The sequence below is a fragment of the Hyperolius riggenbachi genome, chromosome 9 (genome assembly GCF_040937935.1).
Source record: "Hyperolius riggenbachi isolate aHypRig1 chromosome 9, aHypRig1.pri, whole genome shotgun sequence".
Classification (NCBI taxonomy): Eukaryota; Metazoa; Chordata; class Amphibia; order Anura; family Hyperoliidae; genus Hyperolius; species Hyperolius riggenbachi.
The window spans coordinates 124,992,410-125,017,686 of record NC_090654.1 but is presented as its reverse complement, the minus strand read 5'-3'; positions in this window follow the sequence as shown (position 1 = coordinate 125,017,686).

The following is a 25,277-nucleotide window of genomic DNA, read 5'->3' as shown; positions in this document are numbered from 1 at the left end:
CACTTGGAGGATGTTAGTTTCCACTAACACCTTGCATGCAATTTGTTAGGTACTTGTCCCTCCCACTGTCGAAGAAGTCTTTCCTCCATGGGAGGGGACCTAACACTAACTAAATTCTACCTATGCATATGCATAGCCTGGGCGCGCTACCAGTAAAATTAAGAATTGCGCAAAAAAAGTGGGATCAGCGCATCACCAGGCCGCCTCTGAATGGCCTCAGCTCAGAGATGCGCTGAGCCCCCCCAGAAACTACAAACGCACCTTGAACCCAAACAGAGGCTCTGCATATACACCAAAGAAACACTATCAAGTGGGAGCAGCTGACCAGAAATAAATCAATCAAACATAGCAAAGAAATGAACAGCGCTACTTAAAAACAGATGAGTGCTTACCTGCAAAAAAGTGCACACCCCACTCATGGGATTCAAATACACAATGAGCATACACATGACCTGTCTACCACTTGGAGGATGTTAGTTTCCACTAACACCTTGCATGCAATTTGTTAGGTACTTGTCCCTCCCACTGTCGAAGAAGTCTTTCCTCCATGGGAGGGGACCTAACACTAACTAAATTCTACCTATGCATATGCATAGCCTGGGCGCGCTACCAGTAAAATTAAGAATTGCGCAAAAAAAGTGGGATCAGCGCATCACCAGGCCGCCTCTGAATGGCCTCAGCTCAGAGATGCGCTGAGCCCCCCCAGAAACTACAAACGCACCTTGAACCCAAACAGAGGCTCTGCATATACACCAAAGAAACACTATCAAGTGGGAGCAGCTGACCAGAAATCAATCAATCAAACATAGCAAAGAAATGAACAGCGCTACTTAAAAACAGATGAGTGCTTACCTGCAAAAAAGTGCACACCCCACTCATGGGATTCAAATACACAATGAGCATACACATGACCTGTCTACCACTTGGAGGATGTTAGTTTCCACTAACACCTTGCATGCAATTTGTTAGGTACTTGTCCCTCCCACTGTCGAAGAAGTCTTTCCTCCATGGGAGGGGACCTAACACTAACTAAATTCTACCTATGCATATGCATAGCCTGGGCGCGCTACCAGTAAAATTAAGAATTGCGCAAAAAAAGTGGGATCAGCGCATCACCAGGCCGCCTCTGAATGGCCTCAGCTCAGAGATGCGCTGAGCCCCCCCAGAAACTACAAACGCACCTTGAACCCAAACAGAGGCTCTGCATATACACCAAAGAAACACTATCAAGTGGGAGCAGCTGACCAGAAATAAATCAATCAAACATAGTAAAGAAATGAACAGCGCTACTTAAAAACAGATGAGTGCTTACCTGCAAAAAAGTGCACACCCCACTCATGGGATTCAAATACACAATGAGCATACACATGACCTGTCTACCACTTGGAGGATGTTAGTTTCCACTAACACCTTGCATGCAATTTGTTAGGTACTTGTCCCTCCCACTGTCGAAGAAGTCTTTCCTCCATGGGAGGGGACCTAACACTAACTAAATTCTACCTATGCATATGCATAGCCTGGGCGCGCTACCAGTAAAATTAAGAATTGCGCAAAAAAAGTGGGATCAGCGCATCACCAGGCCGCCTCTGAATGGCCTCAGCTCAGAGTTGAGCTGAACCCCCCCAGAAACTACAAACGCACCTTGAACCCAAACAGAGGCTCTGCATACACACCAAAGAAACACTATCAAGTGGGAGCAGCTGACCAGAAATAAATCAATCAAACATAGCAAAGAAATGAACAGCGCTACTTAAAAACAGATGAGTGCTTACCTGCAAAAAAGTGCACACCCCACTTATGGGATTCAAATACACAATGAGCATACACATGACCTGTCTACCACTTGGAGGATGTTAGTTTCCACTAACACCTTGCATGCAATTTGTTAGGTACTTGTCCCTCCCACTGTCGAAGAAGTCTTTCCTCCATGGGAGGGGACCTAACACTAACTAAATTCTACCTATGCATATGCATAGCCTGGGCGCGCTACCAGTAAAATTAAGAATTGCGCAAAAAAAGTGGGATCAGCGCATCACCAGGCCGCCTCTGAATGGCCTCAGCTCAGAGATGCGCTGAGCCCCCCCAGAAACTACAAACGCACCTTGAACCCAAACAGAGGCTCTGCATATACACCAAAGAAACACTATCAAGTGGGAGCAGCTGACCAGAAATAAATCAATCAAACATAGCAAAGAAATGAACAGCGCTACTTAAAAACAGATGAGTGCTTACCTGCAAAAAAGTGCACACCCCACTCATGGGATTCAAATACACAATGAGCATACACATGACCTGTCTACCACTTGGAGGATGTTAGTTTCCACTAACACCTTGCATGCAATTTGTTAGGCACTTGTCCCTCCCACTGTCGAAGAAGTCTTTCCTCCATGGGAGGGGACCTAACACTAACTAAATTCTACCTATGCATATGCATAGCCTGGGCGCGCTACCAGTAAAATTAAGAATTGCGCAAAAAAAGTGGGATCAGCGCATCACCAGGCCACCTCTGAATGGCCTCAGCTCAGAGATGCGCTGAGCCCCCCCCAGAAACTACAAACGCACCTTGAACCCAAACAGAGGCTCTGCATATACACCAAAGAAACACTATCAAGTGGGAGCAGCTGACCAGAAATCAATCAATCAAACATAGCAAAGAAATGAACAGCGCTACTTAAAAACAGATGAGTGCTTACCTGCAAAAAAGTGCACACCCCACTCATGGGATTCAAATACACAATGAGCATACACATGACCTGTCTACCACTTGGAGGATGTTAGTTTCCACTAACACCTTGCATGCAATTTGTTAGGTACTTGTCCCTCCCACTGTCGAAGAAGTCTTTCCTCCATGGGAGGGGACCTAACACTAACTAAATTCTACCTATGCATATGCATAGCCTGGGCGCGCTACCAGTAAAATTAAGAATTGCGCAAAAAAAGTGGGATCAGCGCATCACCAGGCCGCCTCTGAATGGCCTCAGCTCAGAGATGCGCTGAGCCCCCCCAGAAACTACAAACGCACCTTGAACCCAAACAGAGGCTCTGCATATACACCAAAGAAACACTATCAAGTGGGAGCAGCTGACCAGAAATAAATCAATCAAACATAGCAAAGAAATGAACAGCGCTACTTAAAAACAGATGAGTGCTTACCTGCAAAAAAGTGCGCACCCCACTCATGGGATTCAAATACACAATGAGCATACACATGACCTGTCTACCACTTGGAGGATGTTAGTTTCCACTAACACCTTGCATGCAATTTGTTAGGTACTTGTCCCTCCCACTGTCGAAGAAGTCTTTCCTCCATGGGAGGGGACCTAACACTAACTAAATTCTACCTATGCATATGCATAGCCTGGGTGCGCTACCAGTAAAATTAAGAATTGCGCAAAAAAAGTGGGATCAGCGCATCACCAGGCCGCCTCTGAATGGCCTCAGCTCAGAGATGCGCTGAGCCCCCCCAGAAACTACAAACGCACCTTGAACCCAAACAGAGGCTCTGCATATACACCAAAGAAACACTATCAAGTGGGAGCAGCTGACCAGAAATAAATCAATCAAACATAGCAAAGAAATGAACAGCGCTACTTAAAAACAGATGAGTGCTTACCTGCAAAAAAGTGCACACCCCACTCATGGGATTCAAATACACAATGAGCATACACATGACCTGTCTACCACTTGGAGGATGTTAGTTTCCACTAACACCTTGCATGCAATTTGTTAGGTACTTGTCCCTCCCACTGTCGAAGAAGTCTTTCCTCCATGGGAGGGGACCTAACACTAACTAAATTCTACCTATGCATATGCATAGCCTGGGCGCGCTACCAGTAAAATTAAGAATTGCGCAAAAAAAGTGGGATCAGCGCACCACCAGGCCGCCTCTGAATGGCCTCAGCTCAGAGATGAGCTGAGCCCCCCCAGAAACTACAAACACACCTTGAACCCAAACAGAGGCTCTGCATATACACCAAAGAAACACTATCAAGTGGGAGCAGCTGACCAGAAATAAATCAATCAAACATAGCAAAGAAATGAACAGCGCTACTTAAAAACAGATGAGTGCTTACCTGCAAAAAAGTGCACACCCCACTCATGGGATTCAAATACACAATGAGCATACACATGACCTGTCTACCACTTGGAGGATGTTAGTTTCCACTAACACCTTGCATGCAATTTGTTAGGTACTTGTCCCTCCCACTGTCGAAGAAGTCTTTCCTCCATGGGAGGGGACCTAACACTAACTAAATTCTACCTATGCATATGCATAGCCTGGGCGCGCTACCAGTAAAATTAAGAATTGCGCAAAAAAAGTGGGATCAGCGCATCACCAGGCCGCCTCTGAATGGCCTCAGCTCAGAGATGCGCTGAGCCCCCCCAGAAACTACAAACGCACCTTGAACCCAAACAGAGGCTCTGCATATACACCAAAGAAACACTATCAAGTGGGAGCAGCTGACCAGAAATAAATCAATCAAACATAGCAAAGAAATGAACAGCGCTACTTAAAAACAGATGAGTGCTTACCTGCAAAAAAGTGCACACCCCACTCATGGGATTCAAATACACAATGAGCATACACATGACCTGTCTACCACTTGGAGGATGTTAGTTTCCACTAACACCTTGCATGCAATTTGTTAGGTACTTGTCCCTCCCACTGTCGAAGAAGTCTTTCCTCCATGGGAGGGGACCTAACACTAACTAAATTCTACCTATGCATATGCATAGCCTGGGCGCGCTACCAGTAAAATTAAGAATTGCGCAAAAAAAGTGGGATCAGCGCATCACCAGGCCGCCTCTGAATGGCCTCAGCTCAGAGATGCGCTGAGCCCCCCCAGAAACTACAAACGCACCTTGAACCCAAACAGAGGCTCTGCATATACACCAAAGAAACACTATCAAGTGGGAGCAGCTGACCAGAAATAAATCAATCAAACATAGCAAAGAAATGAACAGCGCTACTTAAAAACAGATGAGTGCTTACATGCAAAAAAGTGCACACCCCACTCATGGAGTTCAAATACACAATGAGCATACACATGACCTGTCTACCACTTGGAGGATGTTAGTTTCCACTAACACCTTGCATGCAATTTGTTAGGTACTTGTCCCTCCCACTGTCGAAGAAGTCTTTCCTCCATGGGAGGGGACCTAACACTAACTAAATTCTACCTATGCATATGCATAGCCTGGGCGCGCTACCAGTAAAATTAAGAATTGCGCAAAAAAAGTGGGATCAGCGCATCACCAGGCCGCCTCTGAATGGCCTCAGCTCAGAGATGCGCTGAGCCCCCCCAGAAACTACAAACGCACCTTGAACCCAAACAGAGGCTCTGCATATACACCAAAGAAACACTATCAAGTGGGAGCAGCTGACCAGAAATAAATCAATCAAACATAGCAAAGAAATGAACAGCGCTACTTAAAAACAGATGAGTGCTTACCTGCAAAAAAAGTGCACACCCCACTCATGGGATTCAAATACACAATGAGCATACACATGACCTGTCTACCACTTGGAGGATGTTAGTTTCCACTAACACCTTGCATGCAATTTGTTAGGTACTTGTCCCTCCCACTGTCGAAGAAGTCTTTCCTCCATGGGAGGGGACCTAACACTAACTAAATTCTACCTATGCATATGCATAGCCTGGGCGCGCTACCAGTAAAATTAAGAATTGCGCAAAAAAAGTGGAATCAGCGCATCACCAGGCCGCCTCTGAATTGCCACAGCTCAGAGATGCGCTGAGCCCCCCCAGAAACTACAAACGCACCTTGAACCCAAACAGAGGCTCTGCATATACACCAAAGAAACACTATCAAGTGGGAGCAGCTGACCAGAAATAAATCAATCAAACATAGCAAAGAAATGAACAGCGCTACTTAAAAACAGATGAGTGCTTACCTGCAAAAAAGTGCACACCCCACTCATGGGATTCAAATACACAATGAGCATACACATGACCTGTCTACCACTTGGAGGATGTTAGTTTCCACTAACACCTTGCATGCAATTTGTTAGGTACTTGTCCCTCCCACTGTCGAAGAAGTCTTTCCTCCATGGGAGGGGACCTAACACTAACTAAATTCTACCTATGCATATGCATAGCCTGGGCGCGCTACCAGTAAAATTAAGAATTGCGCAAAAAAAGTGGGATCAGCGCATCACCAGGCCGCCTCTGAATGGCCTCAGCTCAGAGATGCGCTGAGCCCCCCCAGAAACTACAAACGCACCTTGAACCCAAACAGAGGCTCTGCATATACACCAAAGAAACACTATCAAGTGGGAGCAGCTGACCAGAAATAAATCAATCAAACATAGCAAAGAAATGAACAGCGCTACTTAAAAACAGATGAGTGCTTACCTGCAAAAAAGTGCACACCCCACTCATGGGATTCAAATACACAATGAGCATACACATGACCTGTCTACCACTTGGAGGATGTTAGTTTCCACTAACACCTTGCATGCAATTTGTTAGGTACTTGTCCCTCCCACTGTCGAAGAAGTCTTTCCTCCATGGGAGGGGACCTAACACTAACTAAATTCTACCTATGCATATGCATAGCCTGGGCGCGCAATACCAGTAAAATTAAGAATTGCGCAAAAAAAGTGGGATCAGCGCATCACCAGGCCGCCTCTGAATGGCCTCAGCTCAGAGATGCGCTGAGCCCCCCCCCAGAAACTACAAACGCACCTTGAACCCAAACAGAGGCTCTGCATATACACCAAAGAAACACTATCAAGTGGGAGCAGCTGACCAGAAATAAATCAATCAAACATAGCAAAGAAATGAACAGCGCTACTTAAAAACAGATGAGTGCTTACCTGCAAAAAAGTGCGCACCCCACTCATGGGATTCAAATACACAATGAGCATACACATGACCTGTCTACCACTTGGAGGATGTTAGTTTCCACTAACACCTTGCATGCAATTTGTTAGGTACTTGTCCCTCCCACTGTCGAAGAAGTCTTTCCTCCATGGGAGGGGACCTAACACTAACTAAATTCTACCTATGCATATGCATAGCCTGGGCGCGCTACCAGTAAAATTAAGAATTGCGCAAAAAAAGTGGGATCAGCGCATCACCAGGCCGCCTCTGAATGGCCTCAGCTCAGAGATGCGCTGAGCCCCCCCAGAAACTACAAACGCACCTTGAACCCAAACAGAGGCTCTGCATATACACCAAAGAAACACTATCAAGTGGGAGCAGCTGACCAGAAATAAATCAATCAAACATAGCAAAGAAATGAACAGCGCTACTTAAAAACAGATGAGTGCTTACATGCAAAAAAGTGCACACCCCACTCATGGAGTTCAAATACACAATGAGCATACACATGACCTGTCTACCACTTGGAGGATGTTAGTTTCCACTAACACCTTGCATGCAATTTGTTAGGTACTTGTCCCTCCCACTGTCGAAGAAGTCTTTCCTCCATGGGAGGGGACCTAACACTAACTAAATTCTACCTATGCATATGCATAGCCTGGGCGCGCTACCAGTAAAATTAAGAATTGCGCAAAAAAAGTGGGATCAGCGCATCACCAGGCCGCCTCTGAATGGCCTCAGCTCAGAGATGCGCTGAGCCCCCCCAGAAACTACAAACGCACCTTGAACCCAAACAGAGGCTCTGCATATACACCAAAGAAACACTATCAAGTGGGAGCAGCTGACCAGAAATAAATCAATCAAACATAGCAAAGAAATGAACAGCGCTACTTAAAAACAGATGAGTGCTTACCTGCAAAAAAAGTGCACACCCCACTCATGGGATTCAAATACACAATGAGCATACACATGACCTGTCTACCACTTGGAGGATGTTAGTTTCCACTAACACCTTGCATGCAATTTGTTAGGTACTTGTCCCTCCCACTGTCGAAGAAGTCTTTCCTCCATGGGAGGGGACCTAACACTAACTAAATTCTACCTATGCATATGCATAGCCTGGGCGCGCTACCAGTAAAATTAAGAATTGCGCAAAAAAAGTGGAATCAGCGCATCACCAGGCCGCCTCTGAATTGCCACAGCTCAGAGATGCGCTGAGCCCCCCCAGAAACTACAAACGCACCTTGAACCCAAACAGAGGCTCTGCATATACACCAAAGAAACACTATCAAGTGGGAGCAGCTGACCAGAAATAAATCAATCAAACATAGCAAAGAAATGAACAGCGCTACTTAAAAACAGATGAGTGCTTACCTGCAAAAAAGTGCACACCCCACTCATGGGATTCAAATACACAATGAGCATACACATGACCTGTCTACCACTTGGAGGATGTTAGTTTCCACTAACACCTTGCATGCAATTTGTTAGGTACTTGTCCCTCCCACTGTCGAAGAAGTCTTTCCTCCATGGGAGGGGACCTAACACTAACTAAATTCTACCTATGCATATGCATAGCCTGGGCGCGCTACCAGTAAAATTAAGAATTGCGCAAAAAAAGTGGGATCAGCGCATCACCAGGCCGCCTCTGAATGGCCTCAGCTCAGAGATGCGCTGAGCCCCCCCAGAAACTACAAACGCACCTTGAACCCAAACAGAGGCTCTGCATATACACCAAAGAAACACTATCAAGTGGGAGCAGCTGACCAGAAATAAATCAATCAAACATAGCAAAGAAATGAACAGCGCTACTTAAAAACAGATGAGTGCTTACCTGCAAAAAAGTGCACACCCCACTCATGGGATTCAAATACACAATGAGCATACACATGACCTGTCTACCACTTGGAGGATGTTAGTTTCCACTAACACCTTGCATGCAATTTGTTAGGTACTTGTCCCTCCCACTGTCGAAGAAGTCTTTCCTCCATGGGAGGGGACCTAACACTAACTAAATTCTACCTATGCATATGCATAGCCTGGGCGCGCAATACCAGTAAAATTAAGAATTGCGCAAAAAAAGTGGGATCAGCGCATCACCAGGCCGCCTCTGAATGGCCTCAGCTCAGAGATGCGCTGAGCCCCCCCCCCAGAAACTACAAACGCACCTTGAACCCAAACAGAGGCTCTGCATATACACCAAAGAAACACTATCAAGTGGGAGCAGCTGACCAGAAATAAATCAATCAAACATAGCAAAGAAATGAACAGCGCTACTTAAAAACAGATGAGTGCTTACCTGCAAAAAAGTGCGCACCCCACTCATGGGATTCAAATACACAATGAGCATACACATGACCTGTCTACCACTTGGAGGATGTTAGTTTCCACTAACACCTTGCATGCAATTTGTTAGGTACTTGTCCCTCCCACTGTCGAAGAAGTCTTTCCTCCATGGGAGGGGACCTAACACTAAGTAAATTCTACCTATGCATATGCATAGCCTGGGCGCGCTACCAGTAAAATTAAGAATTGCGCAAAAAAAGTGGGATCAGCGCATCACCAGGCCGCCTCTGAATGGCCTCAGCTCAGAGATGCGCTGAGCCCCCCCAGAAACTACAAACGCACCTTGAACCCAAACAGAGGCTCTGCATATACACCAAAGAAACACTATCAAGTGGGAGCAGCTGACCAGAAATAAATCAATCAAACATAGCAAAGAAATGAACAGCGCTACTTAAAAACAGATGAGTGCTTACCTGCAAAAAAGTGCACACCCCACTCATGGGATTCAAATACACAATGAGCATACACATGACCTGTCTACCACTTGGAGGATGTTAGTTTCCACTAACACCTTGCATGCAATTTGTTAGGTACTTGTCCCTCCCACTGTCGAAGAAGTCTTTCCTCCATGGGAGGGGACCTAACACTAACTAAATTCTACCTATGCATATGCATAGCCTGGGCGCGCTACCAGTAAAATTAAGAATTGCGCAAAAAGTGGGATCAGCGCACCACCAGGCCGCCTCTGAATGGCCTCAGCTCAGAGATGAGCTGAGCCCCCCCAGAAACTACAAACACACCTTGAACCCAAACAGAGGCTCTGCATATACACCAAAGAAACACTATCAAGTGGGAGCAGCTGACCAGAAATAAATCAATCAAACATAGCAAAGAAATGAACAGCGCTACTTAAAAACAGATGAGTGCTTACCTGCAAAAAAGTGCACACCCCACTCATGGGATTCAAATACACAATGAGCATACACATGACCTGTCTACCACTTGGAGGATGTTAGTTTCCACTAACACCTTGCATGCAATTTGTTAGGTACTTGTCCCTCCCACTGTCGAAGAAGTCTTTCCTCCATGGGAGGGGACCTAACACTAACTAAATTCTACCTATGCATATGCATAGCCTGGGCGCGCTACCAGTAAAATTAAGAATTGCGCAAAAAAAAGTGGGATCAGCGCATCACCAGGCCGCCTCTGAATGGCCTCAGCTCAGAGTTGAGCTGAACCCCCCCAGAAACTACAAACGCACCTTGAACCCAAACAGAGGCTCTGCATATACACCAAAGAAACACTATCAAGTGGGAGCAGCTGACCAGAAATAAATCAATCAAACATAGCAAAGAAATGAACAGCGCTACTTAAAAACAGATGAGTGCTTACCTGCAAAAAAGTGCACACCCCACTTATGGGATTCAAATACACAATGAGCATACACATGACCTGTCTACCACTTGGAGGATGTTAGTTTCCACTAACACCTTGCATGCAATTTGTTAGGTACTTGTCCCTCCCACTGTCGAAGAAGTCTTTCCTCCATGGGAGGGGACCTAACACTAACTAAATTCTACCTATGCATATGCATAGCCTGGGCGCGCTACCAGTAAAATTAAGAATTGCGCAAAAAAAGTGGGATCAGCGCATCACCAGGCCGCCTCTGAATGGCCTCAGCTCAGAGATGCGCTGAGCCCCCCCAGAAACTACAAACGCACCTTGAACCCAAACAGAGGCTCTGCATATACACCAAAGAAACACTATCAAGTGGGAGCAGCTGACCAGAAATAAATCAATCAAACATAGCAAAGAAATGAACAGCGCTACTTAAAAACAGATGAGTGCTTACCTGCAAAAAAGTGCACACCCCACTCATGGGATTCAAATACACAATGAGCATACACATGACCTGTCTACCACTTGGAGGATGTTAGTTTCCACTAACACCTTGCATGCAATTTGTTAGGTACTTGTCCCTCCCACTGTCGAAGAAGTCTTTCCTCCATGGGAGGGGACCTAACACTAACTAAATTCTACCTATGCATATGCATAGCCTGGGCGCGCTACCAGTAAAATTAAGAATTGCGCAAAAAAAGTGGGATCAGCGCATCACCAGGCCGCCTCTGAATGGCCTCAGCTCAGAGATGCGCTGAGCCCCCCCAGAAACTACAAACGCACCTTGAACCCAAACAGAGGCTCTGCATATACACCAAAGAAACACTATCAAGTGGGAGCAGCTGACCAGAAATAAATCAATCAAACATAGCAAAGAAATGAACAGCGCTACTTAAAAACAGATGAGTGCTTACCTGCAAAAAAGTGCACACCCCACTCATGGGATTCAAATACACAATGAGCATACACATGACCTGTCTACCACTTGGAGGATGTTAGTTTCCACTAACACCTTGCATGCAATTTGTTAGGTACTTGTCCCTCCCACTGTCGAAGAAGTCTTTCCTCCATGGGAGGGGACCTAACACTAACTAAATTCTACCTATGCATATGCATAGCCTGGGCGCGCTACCAGTAAAATTAAGAATTGCGCAAAAAAAGTGGGATCAGCGCATCACCAGGCCGCCTCTGAATGGCCTCAGCTCAGAGATGCGCTGAGCCCCCCCAGAAACTACAAACGCACCTTGAACCCAAACAGAGGCTCTGCATATACACCAAAGAAACACTATCAAGTGGGAGCAGCTGACCAGAAATAAATCAATCAAACATAGCAAAGAAATGAACAGCGCTACTTAAAAACAGATGAGTGCTTACCTGCAAAAAAGTGCACACCCCACTCATGGGATTCAAATACACAATGAGCATACACATGACCTGTCTACCACTTGGAGGATGTTAGTTTCCACTAACACCTTGCATGCAATTTGTTAGGTACTTGTCCCTCCCACTGTCGAAGAAGTCTTTCCTCCATGGGAGGGGACCTAACACTAACTAAATTCTACCTATGCATATGCATAGCCTGGGCGCGCTACCAGTAAAATTAAGAATTGCGCAAAAAAAGTGGGATCAGCGCATCACCAGGCCGCCTCTGAATGGCCTCAGCTCAGAGATGCGCTGAGCCCCCCCAGAAACTACAAACGCACCTTGAGCCCAAACAGAGGCTCTGCATATACACCAAAGAAACACTATCAAGTGGGAGCAGCTGACCAGAAATAAATCAATCAAACATAGCAAAGAAATGAACAGCGCTACTTAAAAACAGATGAGTGCTTAGGCCCCGTTCACACTTGCGGTTTAGTCAAAACCGCACCGGATGTCCGGACCGCACCGTATCCGGACCGGACCTGATCCGTACGGTTCCTATCCGGATCCGGTCCGGATCCGGTCCGTTTGCATCCGGTTTCCGTGCGGTGTGAACACGGTTGCGGTCTGGATCCGGTTTCTTAAGGAGATAACAACCTGTTATTACCTGGGGTCTGGGAGGTCAGCAGAAGGGTCTGGGGTCATTGTTGGAGACAGGTGGACGTGTGGAGACCATCCGTGGATACAGAGACTGCAGTTGGGACCATGGATCCAGGCATTTTTTACTCGTATACCTGGGAATTCTCTGTTGTTCGCCTCCTCGTTATCAGACTAATCAGACATGTTGCTGCCTAGAGCTCCAGCATGAAATCGCTGCTGCGCCACCTGAACGCTGGGCCCATGTGGGCCCCATCCAAAATGCATAGGAAGTGGGGTAGAACGTCCGGTTTTTGTAGCCAGTGTGTTGTGCGCCCTCCGGTTCTCATTGGTTTCCATTGGCCGGATGGTGCAGTCCGGCTCCGCCCCGGATACGGCTGCCGGAGGAGCCGGACCAAAAAATAGCGCATGTTGGAACGGACGCCGGAGTCCGGATCCGGTCCGGATCCGGTCCGGCAGAACGGACGCATGTGAACGGACGCATAGGCTTTCATTGCTATTGCCGTGCGTCCGTTCCGTCCGTTCTGCAAGCGGTCCGGCTCCGGCACGGCGATTCCGGACGGCCACCGCTAATGTGAACCGGGCCTTACCTGCAAAAAAGTGCACACCCCACTCATGGGATTCAAATACACAATGAGCATACACATGACCTGTCTACCACTTGGAGGATGTTAGTTTCCACTAACACCTTGCATGCAATTTGTTAGGTACTTGTCCCTCCCACTGTCGAAGAAGTCTTTCCTCCATGGGAGGGGACCTAACACTAACTAAATTCTACCTATGCATATGCATAGCCTGGGCGCGCTACCAGTAAAATTAAGAATTGCGCAAAAAAAGTGGGATCAGCGCATCACCAGGCCGCCTCTGAATGGCCTCAGCTCAGAGTTGAGCTGAACCCCCCCAGAAACTACAAACGCACCTTGAACCCAAACAGAGGCTCTGCATATACACCAAAGAAACACTATCAAGTGGGAGCAGCTGACCAGAAATAAATCAATCAAACATAGCAAAGAAATGAACAGCGCTACTTAAAAACAGATGAGTGCTTACCTGCAAAAAAGTGCACACCCCACTTATGGGATTCAAATACACAATGAGCATACACATGACCTGTCTACCACTTGGAGGATGTTAGTTTCCACTAACACCTTGCATGCAATTTGTTAGGTACTTGTCCCTCCCACTGTCGAAGAAGTCTTTCCTCCATGGGAGGGGACCTAACACTAACTAAATTCTACCTATGCATATGCATAGCCTGGGCGCGCTACCAGTAAAATTAAGAATTGCGCAAAAAAAGTGGGATCAGCGCATCACCAGGCCGCCTCTGAATGGCCTCAGCTCAGAGATGCGCTGAGCCCCCCCAGAAACTACAAACGCACCTTGAACCCAAACAGAGGCTCTGCATATATGTTAGCATACAAGGAATGTATTGTATATGCAACAACTACTGTATGACTAGTATACTGCATGGCCACTAGATGGCAATGTTACTTGTATGTGTGTTCCAGTTCTTGCTGTGTCATAGTGATAAAATAAAAGGTTCTGTGCTCGTTGGTTCCTGAGCAGAGTTCAGTGTAACACAGACTAGTCTGCCTGTCCTTTGTGTAGCCTAAGAAGTTATATCCATCAGGTTATGGGCCCAGGTCATGCTACAGAAATCCAGCACATGCTACAGAAGCCCAGGATATAACCAGATACAGCAAGCTACAGCAATTGAGTGCAGGAGACAGCACCAGAAAGACAAACAGCAGAAATGGCTGCCAGCATCCCCTCAGCAAAGTTCTCCATTGCAAATCTATCAAATCAGAACTACCAGTCCTGGAAATTCAAGATGAAAATGCTGCTTATAAGAGAAGGTACGTGGAAATGTATAGATGAACCCAGACCTGAACAGCCCACGGAGGAGTGGATAGACAGAGATCAGAAAGCTCAGAGCACAATCTCCCTATGCATAGATGATGATCAAATCATACATATATGTAACTGTAAGACTGCTAAAGAAATGTGGGCAGGACTACAGAAAGTGCATGAAAGAGTCAATCTCAGCAATAAACTGTATTTAATCAGAAAGCTTTATCAGACCAAGCTACAGAAAGACCAGGAAATGCAGGACTATATAAGACAGACCTTAGAAATGGTGGAGAGACTGAGAGGGATTGGTGAAGATATAAAGGACTTTCATGTGGCAGCATTATTGTTAAGTGGACTTCCTGAAAGTTATGAGGCACTTGTCACAGCACTAGATGCACGTCCAGATGATGAACTAACACTGGAATATGTAAAAGGCAAGCTTGTGGATGAATACAAGCGTAAAGCAGAAAGTATGAGTCATGCAAGTGTATGTTCAGAGACTGCTTTAAAGGTAAAGTACAAAAGTAATATGCAGCTAGAAAAACGGGAATGCTTTGTGTGCAAAAAGCCAGGACACCTAAAGGCAGATTGTAGAATCTGGAAAGCTAGAATGCAAAAACAGAGTGGATTGCAACAAGCTAAGAATGTCACAGAAACAAAGGAGTTTGCATTTGGATCCAAAAATGGTGTCACCTCAGTGCAAGCATGGTGTGTGGACTCAGGTGCTACTAGTCACATGACAAATGACAGACATTTCTTCACTCAGCTTGATGAAAGCAAAACAGAAAGGATAACTACAGCTAATGGACAATTCACAAATTCAGTGGGAATAGGAGATGGCTTTCTATACTGTCCTATCTCTCCACATGTCACTAGAAAGATCCATATGAGAAATGTTCTGTATGTGCCAGACCTTGACAGCAATCTTTTGTCAGTAAAGAAGCTCACTGACCAAGGCAATGTAGTCACATTTCAGGGTGACAGTTGTGTCATCACAAAAGGGGATTGCTTGCTTGCAAAGGCTAAAATCACAGATGAACTATATCGGCTGAACTGCAGTGAAATAGTTAAAACCGCCAAAGAGGATAAGCATTCAGACTGCATCCACACGTGGCACAGACGCCTCGGGCACAGAAGTCCTGATACAATAAAGAAAATAGGTGAGAATAACTATGCAAGTGGTATTAAGATCAATCCATGTGATCAAACGGTGATCTGCACCAGCTGTATTAAAGGAAAAATGACAAGGAAACCTTTTCCCAAGCAGACCAGCAGCAAAGCTCAGAAAACTCTGGACTTGATTCATTCAGATCTTTGTGGTCCTATGAAAACTTTAACTCCAGGAAAGAAAAAGTACTTTCTGACTTTCATTGATGATTACTCCAGATACACTACAGTATTTCTACTTCACAATAAGGAAGAAGTGCCAGGGAAATTAGAAGAGTATCTCGCTCAAGTAAGTAATACATTTGGCAGGATGCCCAAAGTACTACGGACAGATAATGGCTCAGAATATACAAGTGGTAAAACGCAAGCCATTCTGAGGAAACATGGAATCTTGTTCCAGACGACTGTTCCATATAACCCAGAGCAAAATGGAGTTGCAGAGAGAATGAACCGCACGCTGTGCGAGAGTGGGAGAAGCATGCTCTTTGATGCTGATATGCCAACCACATACTGGGGAGAAGCTATCATGACGGCATGTTACCTTCAAAATCGTTTGCCAGGAAAAGCAACAACAAAAACTCCATATGAACTGTGGAACAAAAAGAAACCAGATTTAAGACATATCAAAATTTTTGGAAGCAAAGCCTATGTACACATTCCAAAAGAAAAACGTACAAAATGGGATGCGTGTGCAGAAGAAGGAATACTTGTGGGGTACAGTGAATCACAAAAAGGATACAGAATTTTACATCAAGACACAAATAAGATAACAGTCAGCAGAAGTGTGATTATTGATGAAAGCTCTGTATGTGTAAAGTTTGAACAGCCGACTCAAACTATCCAAACTGAGGAAGAATCAACATCTGTCACTCAAGAAAATAAAGAAAATGACACAGAAATAGAAATTATTACAGAAAAATCAGAAACTGAACCAGAGACGCCTTCGATCAGAAGATCAACCAGAACCAATAAAGGTGTTCCAGCTGAACGACTATCTTACATAGCCCGAAGAGCCATTCAAACTGAACCTGGTTCATGGAAGGAGATGCATGAACTGTCAATGCATGAGAAGCAAATGTGGAATAAAGCTGCTGATGAAGAGATGGCATCACTCAAAGATCTACAGACATGGACTCTTTCAGAGCTACCTCAAGGTAAACATGCCATAGGATGTAAATGGGTTTTTAAAACCAAATGTAATTCTGAAGGAAAAATCTGTCGGTACAAGGCAAGGTTGGTTGCTAAAGGATACTCACAGAAGTTCGGTGAGGACTATGATGCTACTTTTGCGCCAGTCGCTAAACAAAGTACTTTCAGAACACTTATGACAGTGGCTGCCATGCGAAAAATGATTGTGAAACACCACGATATAAAGACAGCTTTTCTTAATGGTGATATTGAAGAAGAAATTTACATGTGTCAGCCAGAAGGATATGTGAAAAAGGGACAAGAGCACCTTGTCTGCAAGTTGCAAAAATCTCTTTATGGCCTCAAACAATCAGCACGAGCGTGGAACTCAAAAATTAATCAAGTTCTATTAAGTGAAGGATTTACAAGAAGCAAGGCTGATCCGTGCCTATACGCCAAACAAATAGACGCTGAATGGATGTATCTATTAGTTTATGTTGATGACCTGATCATTGCTCACAAAAACAACAATGAAATTGGAAAATTAACAGGAGTACTCAACAAGCATTTTGAAACAAAAGACCTAGGAGAAGTGACATATTATCTTGGAATTGACATCCAGCGTGAGAAAGATGGAAGCTTCCTGTTAAACCAGAGTGCAAAAATTGAGTCTATTCTTCAGCAATTCAACATGACAGAGGCCAAAGGAACAAGCACACCTATGGATACAGCCTATCCAAAGTTAGAAGGAGAAGATGATCTTCTCACATCTAATGAACAGTACAGACAAGCAGTGGGGGCACTTCTCTACATTGCAACCACTACACGTCCAGACATTGCAGCTGCCATGTCTCTTCTTTGCAGACGAGTTGATAAACCACGTGAAAGAGACTGGAATGCAATTAAAAGAGTTATGAGATATCTGAAACAGACAAAAGGCTTAAGTTTGAAACTGTCAGCGAGTGGTGACTTAAACCTCATGGGATATGTGGACTCTGATTGGGCAGGTGACCACAACACACGCAAGTCCACCAGTGGTTACTTATTAAAATTGGGAAACAGTCCTATATCTTGGTCCAGTAAGAAACAAACGTCAGTGGCACTGTCTTCTACAGAAGCTGAATACATATCGGCAGCGTATGCCAGTCAAGAAGTTGTGTGGTTACAGCAATTACTCAAGGATCTTGGAGAGGCAACATCAGAACCTACTGTCTTATTTGAGGACAATCAGGCTTGCATTAAGCTTGCAACAAGTGAGAAGATAAGTGCAAGAACCAAGCACATTGACGTCAGACATCATTACATTCATGACCTAGTTGATCAAAAATTGATTGTACTTATGTACTGTGAATCAGAAAAAATGATTGCTGATGCTTTGACAAAGCCACTTCCTAAAAATAGATTTGAGGATCTTAGATCAGAAATGGGACTGACATAGTTAGTAGTTGTTGAGTGGGGGTGTTAGCATACAAGGAATGTATTGTATATGCAACAACTACTGTATGACTAGTATACTGCATGGCCACTAGATGGCAATGTTACTTGTATGTGTGTTCCAGTTCTTGCTGTGTCATAGTGATAAAATAAAAGGTTCTGTGCTCGTTGGTTCCTGAGCAGAGTTCAGTGTAACACAGACTAGTCTGCCTGTCCTTTGTGTAGCCTAAGAAGTTATATCCATCAATATACACCAAAGAAACACTATCAAGTGGGAGCAGCTGACCAGAAATAAATCAATCAAACATAGCAAAGAAATGAACAGCGCTACTTAAAAACAGATGAGTGCTTACCTGCAAAAAAGTGCACACCCCACTCATGGGATTCAAATACACAATGAGCATACACATGACCTGTCTACCACTTGGAGGATGTTAGTTTCCACTAACACCTTGCATGCAATTTGTTAGGTACTTGTCCCTCCCACTGTCGAAGAAGTCTTTCCTCCATGGGAGGGGACCTAACACTAACTAAATTCTACCTATGCATATGCATAGCCTGGGCGCGCTACCAGTAAAATTAAGAATTGCGCAAAAAAAGTGGGATCAGCGCATCACCAGGCCGCCTCTGAATGGCCTCAGCTCAGAGATGCGCTGAGCCCCCCCAGAAACTACAAACGCACCTTGAACCCAAACAGAGGCTCTGCATATACACCAAAGAAACACTATCAAGTGGGAGCAGCTGACCAGAAATAAATCAATCAAACATAGCAAAGAAATGAACAGCGCTACTTAAAAACAGATGAGTGCTTACCTGCAAAAAAGTGCACACCCCACTCATGGGATTCAAATACACAATGAGCATACACATGACCTGTCTACCACTTGGAGGATGTTAGTTTCCACTAACACCTTGCATGCAATTTGTTAGGTACTTGTCCCTCCCACTGTCGAAGAAGTCTTTCCTCCATGGGAGGGGACCTAACACTAACTAAATTCTACCTATGCATATGCATAGCCTGGGCGCGCTACCAGTAAAATTAAGAATTGCGCAAAAAAAGTGGGATCAGCGCATCACCAGGCCGCCTCTGAATGGCCTCAGCTCAGAGTTGAGCTGAACCCCCCCAGAAACTACAAACGCACCTTGAACCCAAACAGAGGCTCTGCATATACACCAAAGAAACACTATCAAGTGGGAGCAGCTGACCAGAAATAAATCAATCAAACATAGCAAAGAAATGAACAGCGCTACTTAAAAACAGATGAGTGCTTACCTGCAAAAAAGTGCACACCCCACTTATGGGATTCAAATACACAATGAGCATACACATGACCTGTCTACCACTTGGAGGATGTTAGTTTCCACTAACACCTTGCATGCAATTTGTTAGGTACTTGTCCCTCCCACTGTCGAAGAAGTCTTTCCTCCATGGGAGGGGACCTAACACTAACTAAATTCTACCTATGCATATGCATAGCCTGGGCGCGCTACCAGTAAAATTAAGAATTGCGCAAAAAAAGTGGGATCAGCGCATCACCAGGCCGCCTCTGAATGGCCTCAGCTCAGAGATGCGCTGAGCCCCCCCAGAAACTACAAACGCACCTTGAACCCAAACAGAGGCTCTGCATATACACCAAAGAAACACTATCAAGTGGGAGCAGCTGACCAGAAATAAATCAATCAAACATAGCAAAGAAATGAACAGCGCTACTTAAAAACAGATGAGTGCTTACCTGCAAAAAAGTGCACACCCCACTCATGGGATTCAAATACACAATGAGCATACACATGACCTGTCTACCACTTGGAGGATGTTAGTTTCCACTAACACCTTGCATGCAATTTGTTAGGTACTTGTCCCTCCCACTGTCGAAGAAGTCTTTCCTCCATGGGAGGGGACCTAACACTAACTAAATTCTACCTATGCATATGCATAGCCTGGGCGCGCTACCAGTAAAATTAAGAATTGCGCAAAAAAAGTGGGATCAGCGCATCACCAGGCCGCCTCTGAATGGCCTCAGCTCAGAGATGCGCTGAGCCCCCCCAGAAACTACAAACGCACCTTGAACCCAAACAGAGGCTCTGCATATACACCAAAGAAACACTATCAAGTGGGAGCAGCTGACCAGAAATAAATCAATCAAACATAGCAAAGAAATGAACAGCGCTACTTAAAAACAGATGAGTGCTTACCTGCAAAAAAGTGCACACCCCACTCATGGGATTCAAATACACAATGAGCATACACATGACCTGTCTACCACTTGGAGGATGTTAGTTTCCACTAACACCTTGCATGCAATTTGTTAGGTACTTGTCCCTCCCACTGTCGAAGAAGTCTTTCCTCCATGGGAGGGGACCTAACACTAACTAAATTCTACCTATGCATATGCATAGCCTGGGCGCGCTACCAGTAAAATTAAGAATTGCGCAAAAAAAGTGGGATCAGCGCATCACCAGGCCGCCTCTGAATGGCCTCAGCTCAGAGATGCGCTGAGCCCCCCCAGAAACTACAAACGCACCTTGAACCCAAACAGAGGCTCTGCATATACACCAAAGAAACACTATCAAGTGGGAGCAGCTGACCAGAAATAAATCAATCAAACATAGCAAAGAAATGAACAGCGCTACTTAAAAACAGATGAGTGCTTACCTGCAAAAAAGTGCACACCCCACTCATGGGATTCAAATACACAATGAGCATACACATGACCTGTCTACCACTTGGAGGATGTTAGTTTCCACTAACACCTTGCATGCAATTTGTTAGGTACTTGTCCCTCCCACTGTCGAAGAAGTCTTTCCTCCATGGGAGGGGACCTAACACTAACTAAATTCTACCTATGCATATGCATAGCCTGGGCGCGCTACCAGTAAAATTAAGAATTGCGCAAAAAAAGTGGGATCAGCGCATCACCAGGCCGCCTCTGAATGGCCTCAGCTCAGAGATGCGCTGAGCCCCCCCAGAAACTACAAACGCACCTTGAACCCAAACAGAGGCTCTGCATATACACCAAAGAAACACTATCAAGTGGGAGCAGCTGACCAGAAATAAATCAATCAAACATAGCAAAGAAATGAACAGCGCTACTTAAAAACAGATGAGTGCTTACCTGCAAAAAAGTGCACACCCCACTCATGGGATTCAAATACACAATGAGCATACACATGACCTGTCTACCACTTGGAGGATGTTAGTTTCCACTAACACCTTGCATGCAATTTGTTAGGTACTTGTCCCTCCCACTGTCGAAGAAGTCTTTCCTCCATGGGAGGGGACCTAACACTAACTAAATTCTACCTATGCATATGCATAGCCTGGGCGCGCTACCAGTAAAATTAAGAATTGCGCAAAAAAAAGTGGGATCAGCGCATCACCAGGCCGCCTCTGAATGGCCTCAGCTCAGAGATGCGCTGAGCCCCCCCAGAAACTACAAACGCACCTTGAACCCAAACAGAGGCTCTGCATATACACCAAAGAAACACTATCAAGTGGGAGCAGCTGACCAGAAATAAATCAATCAAACATAGCAAAGAAATGAACAGCGCTACTTAAAAACAGATGAGTGCTTACCTGCAAAAAAGTGCACACCCCACTCATGGGATTCAAATACACAATGAGCATACACATGACCTGTCTACCACTTGGAGGATGTTAGTTTCCACTAACACCTTGCATGCAATTTGTTAGGTACTTGTCCCTCCCACTGTCGAAGAAGTCTTTCCTCCATGGGAGGGGACCTAACACTAACTAAATTCTACCTATGCATATGCATAGCCTGGGCGCGCTACCAGTAAAATTAAGAATTGCGCAAAAAAAGTGGGATCAGCGCATCACCAGGCCGCCTCTGAATGGCCTCAGCTCAGAGATGCGCTGAGCCCCCCCAGAAACTACAAACGCACCTTGAACCCAAACAGAGGCTCTGCATATACACCAAAGAAACACTATCAAGTGGGAGCAGCTGACCAGAAATAAATCAATCAAACATAGCAAAGAAATGAACAGCGCTACTTAAAAACAGATGAGTGCTTACCTGCAAAAAAGTGCACACCCCACTCATGGGATTCAAATACACAATGAGCATACACATGACCTGTCTACCACTTGGAGGATGTTAGTTTCCACTAACACCTTGCATGCAATTTGTTAGGTACTTGTCCCTCCCACTGTCGAAGAAGTCTTTCCTCCATGGGAGGGGACCTAACACTAACTAAATTCTACCTATGCATATGCATAGCCTGGGCGCGCTACCAGTAAAATTAAGAATTGCGCAAAAAAGTGGGATCAGCGCATCACCAGGCCGCCTCTGAATGGCCTCAGCTCAGAGATGCGCTGAGCCCCCCCAGAAACTACAAACGCACCTTGAACCCAAACAGAGGCTCTGCATATACACCAAAGAAACACTATCAAGTGGGAGCAGCTGACCAGAAATCAATCAATCAAACATAGCAAAGAAATGAACAGCGCTACTTAAAAACAGATGAGTGCTTACCTGCAAAAAAGTGCACACCCCACTCATGGGATTCAAATACACAATGAGCATACACATGACCTGTCTACCACTTGGAGGATGTTAGTTTCCACTAACACCTTGCATGCAATTTGTTAGGTACTTGTCCCTCCCACTGTCGAAGAAGTCTTTCCTCCATGGGAGGGGACCTAACACTAACTAAATTCTACCTATGCATATGCATAGCCTGGGCGCGCTACCAGTAAAATTAAGAATTGCGCAAAAAAAGTGGAATCAGCGCATCACCAGGCCGCCTCTGAATGGCCTCAGCTCAGAGATGCGCTGAGCCCCCCCAGAAACTACAAACGCACCTTGAACCCAAACAGAGGCTCTGCATATACACCAAAGAAACACTATCAAGTGGGAGCAGCTGACCAGAAATAAATCAATCAAACATAGCAAAGAAATGAACAGCGCTACTTAAAAACAGATGAGTGCTTACCTGCAAAAAAGTGCACACCCCACTCATGGGATTCAAATACACAATGAGCATACACATGACCTGTCTACCACTTGGAGGATGTTAGTTTCCACTAACACCTTGCATGCAATTTGTTAGGTACTTGTCCCTCCCACTGTCGAAGAAGTCTTTCCTCCATGGGAGGGGACCTAACACTAACTAAATTCTACCTATGCATATGCATAGCCTGGGCGCGCTACCAGTAAAATTAAGAATTGCGCAAAAAAAGTGGGATCAGCGCATCACCAGGCCGCCTCTGAATGGCCTCAGCTCAGAGTTGAGCTGAACCCCCCCAGAAACTACAAACGCACCTTGAACCCAAACAGAGGCTCTGCATATACACCAAAGAAACACTATCAAGTGGGAGCAGCTGACCAGAAATAAATCAATCAAACATAGCAAAGAAATGAACAGCGCTACTTAAAAACAGATGAGTGCTTACCTGCAAAAAAGTGCACACCCCACTTATGGGATTCAAATACACAATGAGCATACACATGACCTGTCTACCACTTGGAGGATGTTAGTTTCCACTAACACCTTGCATGCAATTTGTTAGGTACTTGTCCCTCCCACTGTCGAAGAAGTCTTTCCTCCATGGGAGGGGACCTAACACTAACTAAATTCTACCTATGCATATGCATAGCCTGGGCGCGCTACCAGTAAAATTAAGAATTGCGCAAAAAAAGTGGGATCAGCGCATCACCAGGCCGCCTCTGAATGGCCTCAGCTCAGAGATGCGCTGAGCCCCCCCAGAAACTACAAACGCACCTTGAACCCAAACAGAGGCTCTGCATATACACCAAAGAAACACTATCAAGTGGGAGCAGCTGACCAGAAATAAATCAATCAAACATAGCAAAGAAATGAACAGCGCTACTTAAAAACAGATGAGTGCTTACCTGCAAAAAAGTGCACACCCCACTCATGGGATTCAAATACACAATGAGCATACACATGACCTGTCTACCACTTGGAGGATGTTAGTTTCCACTAACACCTTGCATGCAATTTGTTAGGCACTTGTCCCTCCCACTGTCGAAGAAGTCTTTCCTCCATGGGAGGGGACCTAACACTAACTAAATTCTACCTATGCATATGCATAGCCTGGGCGCGCTACCAGTAAAATTAAGAATTGCGCAAAAAAAGTGGGATCAGCGCATCACCAGGCCGCCTCTGAATGGCCTCAGCTCAGAGATGCGCTGAGCCCCCCCAGAAACTACAAACGCACCTTGAACCCAAACAGAGGCTCTGCATATACACCAAAGAAACACTATCAAGTGGGAGCAGCTGACCAGAAATAAATCAATCAAACATAGCAAAGAAATGAACAGCGCTACTTAAAAACAGATGAGTGCTTACCTGCAAAAAAGTGCACACCCCACTCATGGGATTCAAATACACAATGAGCATACACATGACCTGTCTACCACTTGGAGGATGTTAGTTTCCACTAACACCTTGCATGCAATTTGTTAGGTACTTGTCCCTCCCACTGTCGAAGAAGTCTTTCCTCCATGGGAGGGGACCTAACACTAACTAAATTCTACCTATGCATATGCATAGCCTGGGCGCGCTACCAGTAAAATTAAGAATTGCGCAAAAAAAGTGGGATCAGCGCATCACCAGGCCGCCTCTGAATGGCCTCAGCTCAGAGTTGAGCTGAACCCCCCCAGAAACTACAAACGCACCTTGAACCCAAACAGAGGCTCTGCATATACACCAAAGAAACACTATCAAGTGGGAGCAGCTGACCAGAAATAAATCAATCAAACATAGCAAAGAAATGAACAGCGCTACTTAAAAACAGATGAGTGCTTACCTGCAAAAAAGTGCACACCCCACTTATGGGATTCAAATACACAATGAGCATACACATGACCTGTCTACCACTTGGAGGATGTTAGTTTCCACTAACACCTTGCATGCAATTTGTTAGGTACTTGTCCCTCCCACTGTCGAAGAAGTCTTTCCTCCATGGGAGGGGACCTAACACTAACTAAATTCTACCTATGCATATGCATAGCCTGGGCGCGCTACCAGTAAAATTAAGAATTGCGCAAAAAAAGTGGGATCAGCGCATCACCAGGCCGCCTCTGAATGGCCTCAGCTCAGAGATGCGCTGAGCCCCCCCAGAAACTACAAACGCACCTTGAACCCAAACAGAGGCTCTGCATA